The sequence below is a fragment of the Pseudoliparis swirei genome, chromosome 12 (genome assembly GCF_029220125.1).
Source record: "Pseudoliparis swirei isolate HS2019 ecotype Mariana Trench chromosome 12, NWPU_hadal_v1, whole genome shotgun sequence".
Taxonomy (NCBI): Eukaryota; Metazoa; Chordata; class Actinopteri; order Perciformes; family Liparidae; genus Pseudoliparis; species Pseudoliparis swirei.
This window is the reverse complement of record NC_079399.1, coordinates 1,427,145-1,437,275: the sequence shown is the minus strand read 5'-3', so window position 1 is coordinate 1,437,275 and position 10,131 is coordinate 1,427,145.

Genomic DNA, 10,131 nt, shown 5'->3' with positions numbered 1-10,131 from the left:
TGTACAGGTCGGCGACTGGGTCTTCATCCGCGTCATCAAGAAAAAGACGTGGAGCGACGCTCGCTAGGAGGGACCATTCCAAGTCCTTCTGACGACTGCAACCGCTGTAAAGATAGCCGAGAGGACCACTTGGATACATCTTTCCCATTGCAAACTGTTCCCTACAGAAATCCCGGACCAGTGCCCTGATCCCGAGACGACCACGAGCAGAGGGGAAGACTGACTTCAAAGGGGGCTGTCCGCTTAAAAGACAGCCATCTCAACGTCAGTGAAGAAACCAACGATCCCTGCTCTTAGGAGTCGGCTCGGGTGATGGAGCGAGAGGTCCCGAGGAACTCAAACGAGAGGAGCAAGGGAGAAGGAGCGGAAAGAAGACCCTCCAGACTCAGAGTTAAGTGCAGAGAAATGTGTGGACCCTGCATTATCGGAGTCTTGGCGGCCATGGCCATGGCGATAGGCGCGTTCTGGTTGTGTTTTCTGTTACAGGACGCCGCAAAAGAGGGTTTCCAGAGGTCCCGAGGAAGAAGGGACGCAGCTGGTACCAACCCGCTGCTGTCACAAGAGAAAGAATGGACACACATGCAACACAGTCCATGGGATGGAAAGAACGAAGAAGAGAAATACCCAAGGATGAAGAATAAGTGGTACAAATATGTACATGTTTTAGCCAAAAGCTACAACAAAACTAATTGTTACGTGTGTTCCAAACTACCCTTTGCTTCCAATCAGGTCACCTTGTACGCCCGCAGAATGAGTGAGGCACAAGCAGGGTGTTTCGCGAGCATGGCTAGGAGTGGACATCATGAAGACAGTTTAATGCTAGAGGGACCCCATGGTACACCGACGCCAGGAGTTGATAAGGGATATTGCGCCAAAACCTTCTGGGTCGTTTGGTATTATACGGTGAAGGGATACGCAATTCCTCAGTCAGTGGTGATGGAAGACGAGAAAAACCACCCAATATGTTACCGTCAAAAACTTGGTAAAACAGCCATGGGAACTACTACCAACTGCGATCAAATAAAAATCGACGGAAAGGGGGCCCCATTGAACGTACATGCTCCATCCAATGGTACATTTATGATACAGGGAGGGTGGTGGCTATGCGGAAACAATGCCTATATCACTCTCCCGTTCGGATGGAAAGGAACATGCGCCCCGATTTTTGTAACAGATCACACAGTATTTATTACTGAGGAAGAAGTCCGAACACGTAAAAAACGAGAAGCACCATTCTTCGTAGCCCACGATTCAGTGTGGGGGTCCGACGTACCCCAAGAGTACAAACACTGGACAACGGGCCAAAAGGTGCTCCTCGCCCTGTTCCCGTGGGTAGGAACGTCGAAAAATACGCTATGATTGAGACAGTAGATTATCGGCTCGGACTGTTCATCAACAGCTCCCTGATAATCGAAGAGGCCCAAAACAGAGAGATAGACGCCATCCGTACCATGGTGATGCAGAATCGAATGGCCCTTGATTTACTTACCGCAGCCACAGGAGGAACATGTGTCCTTCTGAACACATCCTGCTGTACGTATATTACTGATGATGTCCACTCCCAGAACATGACCGACGCACTCGGCCGCCTATATCAGTTGCAGCGAGCAATGGCGGCCGACCACAAAGCCAGGCCATATGAAAGCTGGTATGATTGGCTGTTTAACGGCTCATGGAGGCAAGTCCTTATAAAAACGGGGACGATGTTAGGTGCGGGATTGTTGACCGTCATCTGTGTCCTGAGTTGTGTGATCCCGTCTATTCGTGTGATAACAATCAGAGCAATCAATACCCTAACATCGGTGTCTGGACTCACCTCACGGATGGAGCCCATTGAAACGACCGCGTATATTCATATGTATGATGACATGGGAAGACCTGTCAATGCTCCCGTTTAAGAAAATATAATGTAAACTTTTGGTTTATGCTTGGATGACATAATTGTGTAAAACTCCTCACAAGGAATGGACAATTATTGATGTGAAGCTGCTGACTAAAAAGTTTAATTCCCAAAGAGATTGGTGTGTAAGAAAAAAAGAATAATCATGATTCTGCTTGGACTGCTTAACCCAAATACGTAAATCACATGCTGCTTAGAAATTAGACAAATAAAATGAGTGCCCTTATTGACCATGTTTAAATAATAAGCAATAGCATAAACAGGAGGGAACTGACAGAGATATAAATGTATGTTATGTTATTGCTTACAGTATCTTAAACTCAACAATCAGAGGAGCTTCCCGAACTCCGCGTTCCCACCCGAAGGTGGTGTTATGTGTCTGGGGAGTCGGATAAGGAAGTGATAATAAACCAGACGGAAGGAATATGTCAACATGTCCTCAGTTCCACTTATCCATCTGGTGTTGTGTGTGTGTGTGTAAAGCTTTCAATAAAAGGCTGGACCAAAGGGGTGCTCGGAATGTCTTGAGGTCGTCGTGCTCGAAGCACGTGCGTCTGAGCTTCCCCTTTGATCAAAGCTTTCAAAGATACTACGTTGTCTGTGATTCATTTCTCACCTCCTGGACCGTGAATATTTTACATGATATAGAGAGGAAAAAACCTATCACCTCCTCTCCTTCTCTCCTTCTCTCCTTCTCTCCTCCTTCTCTCCTTCTCTCCTCCTCTCCTCCTCTCCTCCACCTCCTTCACTCCTCCTCTCCTTCTCTCCTCCTCTCCTCCTCTCCTCCTCTCCTTCACTCCTTCACTCCTCCTCTCCTTCTCTCCTCCTCTCCTCTCTCCTTCTCTCCTCCTCTCCTCCTCTCCTTCTCTCCTCTCTCCTTCTCTCCTCCTCTCCTTCTCTCCTTCTCTCCTTCTCTCCTTCTCTCCTTCTCTCCTCTCTCCTCCTCTCTTCTCCTCCTCTCCTTCTCTCCTCCTCTCATTCTCCCCCCTCCTCTCCTTCTCTCTTCTCTCCTCCTCTCCTTCTCTCCTCCTCCTCCTCTCCTCTCCTTCTCTCCTCTCTCTCCCCACCTCCTCTCTCTCCTCCTCCTCTCCTTCTCTCCACTCTCCCCTCTCCTCCTCCTCTCCTCCTTTCCTCCTCTCCCTTTCTCTCCTCCTCCTTCTCCTTCTCCTTCTCCTTCTCTCTCTCCTCCTCCTCTCTCCTCCTCTCTTCTCCTCTCCTCTCCTCTCCTTCTCTCTTCCTCCTTCTCTCCTCTCCTCTCCCCTCTCCTCTCCCCTCCTCCTCTTCCTCCTTCTCTCCTCTCTCCTCTCTCTTCTCCCCTTCTCCTCCTCTTCCTTCTCTCCTCTCCCCTCCCCCTCCTTCTCTCCTCCCCTCTCTCCTCCTCCTCCTTCTCCTCCTCTCCTCTCTCCTCCTCTCCTCCTCTCCTCCTCCTCCTCTCCTCCTCTCCTCCTCCTCTCCTCCCCCTCTCCTCCTCCCTCTCTCTCCTCCTCCTCCCCTTTCTTCTCCTCTCCTCCTCCTCCCTACCAGCTCCTCCTCTCTCCTCCTCCTCCTCCCTCCTCCTCCTCTCCTCCTCTCCTCCTCCTCCTCTCCTTGTCCTCCTCTCGTCCTCTCCTCCTCCTCCTCTCCTTGTCCTCCTCTCATCCTCTCCTCCTCCTCCTCCTCTCCTCTCTCCTCCTCTCCTCCTCTCCTCCTCCTCCTCTCCTCCTCTCCTCCTCTCCTCCTCTCCTCCTCTCCTCCTCCTCCTCCTCTCCTCCTCTCCTCCTCCTCCTCCTCTCCTCCTCTCCTCTCCTCCTCCTCCTCTCCTCCTCTCCTTCTCTCCTCCTCTCCTTCTCTCCTTCTCTCCTCCTCTCCTTCTCTCCTCCTCTCCTCCTCCTCCTCTCCTTCTCTCCTCCTCTCCACTCGTCTCGCCTGCAGCTCTGAACACGATCATGCGTCAAACCTCTTGATTGCATCTCCCCTCGTCAGTGAGCAGCCAGGTCCATCTGCCCTTCATTAGCACGCAGCCCAGAGGCTCTGGAGAACCTCCGGGGTTCGGCTCCCGTTGCTCTTTCCCCGGGCGGCACCGCCCCCTGCCGGTGGAGCGGAGAACTGCAGCGGGTCAAAAGGTGAGCGCGTGGCTCTGAGGGAGGCTTCTCAGATATTTAAAGAGGAACATGTCGCAGTCACATCATAAAGAAGGGGGAAGTGAACAGGGAATAACTTCTTGTTATCTTCTACGGGACCGAAAGCTGTGCTCCGCAGCGAGGGATTCGAACTAGCCGTCTGCAGCCATGTTGGACAAGGACAATAACATCACCGTGTAATAGAAGAGCCTCATGGGGAAACCAATTCAATGCTGATATGAAGAGCTTCCAGGAGGCCTGGCAGACCTCCTGGTATGTATTCTGCCATTGTTTAAAGGTGCAGAGTCATGGTTCACCTGCTGCTGATCGGATTGAAGATCACGGGGCAGAGGTCTGATCAGAGAGGGAACACCTGCGTGGGGGAAGCTCGGCTTCCTGCTCGCCCCGTGTGCTAAGGTCACGTTGCTAGGAATTGTGGGTAAATCCCTTTGGCAAAGAAATGCAGACTTACAGAAAGGTGTTCACAGAGGTCTCTGAAGGCCTCTGAAGGCCTCTGAAGGTCTCTGAAGGCCTCTGAAGGCCTCTGAAGGCCTTTGGAGGCCTCTGGGGGTCTCTGGAGGTCTCTGGAGGCCTCTGGAGGTCTCTGAAGGCCTCTGGGGGCCTCTGGAGGTCTCTGGAGGTCTCTGAAGGCCTCTGGAGGTCTCTGAAGGCCTCTGGAGGTCTCTGAAGGTCTCTGGAGGCCTCTGGAGGTCTCTGAAGGCCTCTGGAGGTCTCTGGAGGCCTCTGGGGGTCTCTGAAGGTCTCTGAAGGCCTCTGGGGGTCTCTGGAGGTCTCTGGAGGCCTCTGGGGGTCTCTGAAGGTCTCTGAAGGCCTCTGGAGGTCTCAGAAGGTCTCTGAAGGTCTCTGAAGGTCTCTGAAGGTCTCTGGAGGTCTCTGAAGGTCTCTGGAGGTCTCTGAAGGTCTCTGGAGGCCTCTGGAGGTCTCTGGAGGTCTCTGAAGGTCTCTGGAGGCCTCTGGAGGTCTCTGGAGGTCTCTGAAGGTCTCTGGGGGTCTCTGGAGGCCTCTGAAGGTCTCTGGAGGTCTCTGGAGGTCTCTGAAGGCCTCTGGAGGCCTCTGGGGGTCTCTGGAGGTCTCTGAAGGTCTCTGAAGGCCTCTGAAGGCCTCTGGGGGTCTCTGGAGGTCTCTGAAGGTCTCTGAAGGCCTCTGGGGGTCTCTGGAGGTCTCTGAAGGCCTCTGAAGGCCTCTGAAGGCCTCTGGGGGTCTCTGGAGGTCTCTGAAGGTCTCTGGGGGTCTCTGGAGGTCTCTGAAGGTCTCTGGAGGCCTCTGAAGGTCTCTGGAGGTCTCTGGAGGTCTCTGGGGGTCTCTGGAGGCCTCTGAAGGTCTCTGGAGGTCTCTGAAGGTCTCTGGGGGTCTCTGGAGGTCTCTGAAGGTCTCTGAAGGCCTCTGGAGGTCTCTGAAGGTCTCTGGAGGTCTCTGGCTTTACCATGGAGCAGTCGCTTGACTTCCTGGCTCTCACTGAGACCTGGATCACAGCAGACAACACGTCTACCTGCTCTCTCCTCGGCCTTCTCCTTCAGCCACACACCCAGACCCTCTGGTCGGGGTGGAGGTACAGGTTTACTCATCTCACCCACATGGTGTTTCGCTCCCTACTCGCTTCCACTCTTTATCCCACTGACTTTTGAGTTCCATGCTGTGACGGTGACTCATCCGGTTCAACTTCACATTGTTGTTCTCTACCCCCTGGTTCTTTGGGAGATTTCTTGGCAGAGCTCGACGCCCTCCTGTCGAACTTCTCTGAACACGGCCCCCCGCTCATCCTTCTGGGTGACTTCAACATCCAGACAGAGAAGTCATGTGATCTCTGACTCTTACTGTCTTCCTTTAACCTCTCACTCAGTCCCTCCCCTCCCACTCACAAAGCCGGCAACCGCCTTGACTACATGTCCACTAGAAACTGCTCTACCTCCAACCTCACTGTAACTCCTCTCCATGTCTCTGACCACTTCTTCATCTCTTACTCTCTCTCGCTCTATGGTACTGACGACCCACCCATATCTACAGACTCTGCACCTGTACGCCGCAACATTCGCACCCTCTGTCCTCCTCCCTGGCCTCCTCTCTCTCCTCCTCTCTGGCCTCCTCTGTCCTCCTCTCTGGCCTCCTCTGTCCCTCCTCTCTGGCCTCCTCCCTGGCCTCCTCTGTCCCTCCTCCCTGGCCTCCTCTGTCCCTCCTCTCTGGCCTCCTCTGTCCCTCCTCCCTGGTCTCCTCTGTCCCTCCTCCCTGGCCTCCTCTGTCCCTCCTCTCTGGCCTCCTCTGTCCTCCTCTCTGGCCTCCTCTGTCCCTCCTCCCTGGCCTCCTCTGTCCTCCTCTCTGGCCTCCTCTGTCCCTCCTCCCTGGCCTCCTCTGTCCCTCCTCTCTGGCCTCCTCTGTCCCTCCTCCCTGGCCTCCTCTGTCCCTCCTCCCTGGCCTCCTCTGTCCTCCTCTCTGGCCTCCTCTGTCCCTCCTCTCTGGCCTCCTCTGTCCTCCTCTCTGGCCTCCTCTGTCCCTCCTCTCTGGCCTCCTCTGTCCTCCTCTCTGGCCTCCTCTGTCCCTCCTCCCTGGCCTCCTCTGTCCCTCCTCCCTGGCCTCCTCTGTCCCTCCTCCCTGGCCTCCTCTGTCCTCCTCTCTGGCCTCCTCTGTCCCTCCTCTCTGGCCTCCTCTGTCCTCCTCTCTGGCCTCCTCTGTCCTATCTGCTCTCCCCTCAACTGACTGCTTCTCACTCATGCAGTCTAACTCTGCCGCAGACACTCTCCTCTCTTCCCTGTCTTCATCTCTTGATTCTCTTTGTCCTTTTAAGACACGACCGGTTCAGTAATCCTCTCCTCTCCGTGGTGGTCTGACTCGGTGCGCGCCGAGAGAGCCACCCTGCGAGCGACGGAAAGAAGATGGCGAAAAACGAATCAAGCGGAAGACTTGCTCTTCTATCAATCTCTCCTCTCCTCATTCTCTTCCTCTATATCTGCAGCCAAAAGCTCGTTCTACCTGACCAAAATTCAGTCTTCCTTCTCTAACCCCAAAAAACTCTTCTCTATCTTTTCCAACCTCCTTGATCCCCCCTGGCCCCTCCTCCTTCCACCCTTCTGCCACTTTGTCGACTACTTTACAAACAAGATAGACGACATCCGCTCCTCCTTTACAAATCCATCTTCTATCACCTCACCAACACTAACTTCTTCATCCCCCTCTCTTTCCTCTTTCACCCCCCTGTCTCCCAATCAAGTTCTTAGCTTGGTGACCTCCGCCCGACCGACCACCTGCGCCCTTGACACCGTCCCGTCTCCCATTCTCCAGGCTATTGCTCCTGACCTTCTGACCTTCCTCACCCATCTTATTAACAGCTCCCTCTCAACTGGCTGTTTCCCTCTGAAGGAGGCGAGAGTCAACCCTCTCCTGAAGAAACCCACGCTCGACCCGTCTGAAGTCAGCAACTACAGACCGGTCTCTCTTCTTCCTTTTCTCTCCAAAACTCTGGAGCGAGCTCTCTGGAGCCAAGTGTCCTCCTGTCTCCACAGTAACAGCCTTCTTGACCCTCACCAGTCTGGAGTCAAGGCCACTCGACAGAGACTGCCCTCCTGGCTGTCTCTGAGCAGCTTCACTCTGCTAGAGCATCCTCTCTCCTTCACTCTGCTAGAGCAGCCTCTCTCTCCTCTGTCCTTATCCTTCACTCTGCTAGAGCATCCTCTCTCTCCTCTGTCCTTATCCTTCACTCTGCTAGAGCAGCCTCTCTCTCCTCTGTCCTTATCCTTCACTCTGCTAGAGCATCCTCTCTCCCCTCTGTCCTTATCCTTCACTCTGCTAGAGCAGCCTCTCTCCTCTGTCCTTATCCTTCACTCTGCTAGAGCAGCCTCTCTCCTCTGTCCTTATCCTTCACTCTGCTAGAGCAGCCTCTCTCCTCTGTCCTTATCCTTCACTCTGCTAGAGCAGCCTCTCTCTCCTCTGTCCTTATCCTTCACTCTGCTAGAGCATCCTCTCTCCTCTGTCCTTATCCTTCACTCTGCTAGAGCAGCCTCTCTCTCCTCTGTCCTTATCCTTCACTCTGCTAGAGCATCCTCTCTCCTCTGTCCTTATCCTTCACTCTGCTAGAGCATCCTCTCTCTCCTCTGTCCTTATCCTTCACTCTACTAGAGCAGCCTCTCTCTCCTCTGTCCTTATCCTTCACTCTGCTAGAGCAGCCTCTCTCTCCTCTGTCCTCTCTTGGCTCTAAACTCTCTTGGCTCTCTCCGAAGGCGGTCGCATTTTTCTCTCCCTCTCCTCCCCATGACATTCCCTTCCCTGCTTGGCTCCTATCGTCATGTCTTGTCTGTCATATACTTGAGAGACTCTCTCCTCATTGCTCTTCGAACTAAAACTATGGACCGATCAACTGGTCATCTGTTCAACTGGTCTCTCAACGAAATTGACACCGTCTTCTCGATGAGACGCTTGGGTTCGGGGGAACCTGCCCGTCCTGCCGGGACGTTGCAGCTGGTTACACGATGGACGTGTCGTGTGCCTAGCAGCCCTTTCCGTGGAGGACGTAGATGACATCTACCTATTCGGAACTATGATTACAGGATTTCTGCTGTTTGGATTTGGCGTTGCCCTGGCTTATCGGAAAATTAAGGAAACGGTGACAGCTGTTAAAAGCCCCCTAAGGCTGCCCGACGAAATTGGATCGATTTGAAATCCTATTGGGAAATGGGAGGAAAGTGGTGGAATAGTAGGTGCGCAAATTGGATGTAGCTGCTGGAAGACCAAACAATCCCAATCTTATCTGCTTTCGGCTCCCTCTACCAGGACGGGCCTTGGCCAAGGCCGTTACTGGAACAACAACTCCCCTGAAGATCGCTGAAGTGAGAACCTCTCTTATTCCCTTCCCCCTATCCACAAACACCTGTGGTTGTTGTATCCCCAGGACATTTCAAGGCTATCTCCATGGCAATGACCATCTTGCGGACTGAGAACTCTGTCTGTTGTGGCCTGGGGGAGGATGACTTACCAGGCCACTCACACACGAACTTCCACACACACACTGATGTGCATTCACTGCCCTCACCCCCATCCCACGCCTTCGCCTGCTTTATGCCCCCAGTGTGGTCTACTGGCGCTCTAACGGGCTGCCGGATGGCTGCCTTATACGCTGGTTACCTTCTGCCCCCCTACGGCTGAGCTTGACCACCCAGTCTTTGGTTTACCTCCCCTCCCCCCTTCCTCCACGTTGCACGTCTTGTTTAGATGTATGTGCTTTTATGCTGAGGTGTTTTTTTCTGCTCCCACACTGTACCCCTCTAGGGGCATATTCTGGGTTTTTAAAATTTATTTTCTCCTCTCTTCCCTCGTGTTATGCTGTAATCTTCCTGGATCTGCCTGTAATTTCCCGCTTGCGGGATCAATAAAGTATACATCTATCTATCATCTATCCTTCACTCTGCTAGAGCATCCTCTCTCTCCTCTGTCCTTATCCTTCACTCTGCTAGAGCATCCTCTCTCTCCTCTGTCCTTATCCTTCACTCTGCTAGAGCAGCCTCTCTCCTCTGTCCTTATCCTTCACTCTGCTAGAGCAGCCTCTCTCTCCTCTGTCCTTATCCTTCTAGACCTTTCTGCAGCATTTGACACCGTGAACCACCAGATCCTGATCTCTTCTCTTCAGGACCTGGGGATCTCAGGCACTGCACTCGCGCTTTTCTCTTCCTACCTTAACGACCGCACTTACCGGGTAACGTGGAGAGGATCTGTGTCTGATCCTTGTCCTCTCACTACTGGGGTTCCTCAAGGCTCCGTCCTGGGTCCCCTCCTCTTCCTCTCACTATGGGGTCCCTCAAGGCTCTGTCCTGGGTCCCCTCCTCTTCCTCTCACTATGGAGTCCCTCAAGGCTCCGTCCTGGGTCCCCTCCTCTTCCTCTCACTATGGGGTCCCTCAAGGCTCTGTCCTGGGTCCCCTCCTCTTCCTCTCACTATGGGGTTCCTCAAGGCTCCGTCCTGGGTCCCCTCCTCTTCCTCTCACTATGGGGTTCCTCAAGGCTCTGTCCTGGGTCCCCTGCTCTTCTCTCTGTACACAAATTCTCTCGGCTCTGTCATTCGTTCGCATGGCTTCTCCTACCATAGCTATGCTGACGACACCCAACTGATCTTCTCGTTTCCACCGGCCGAA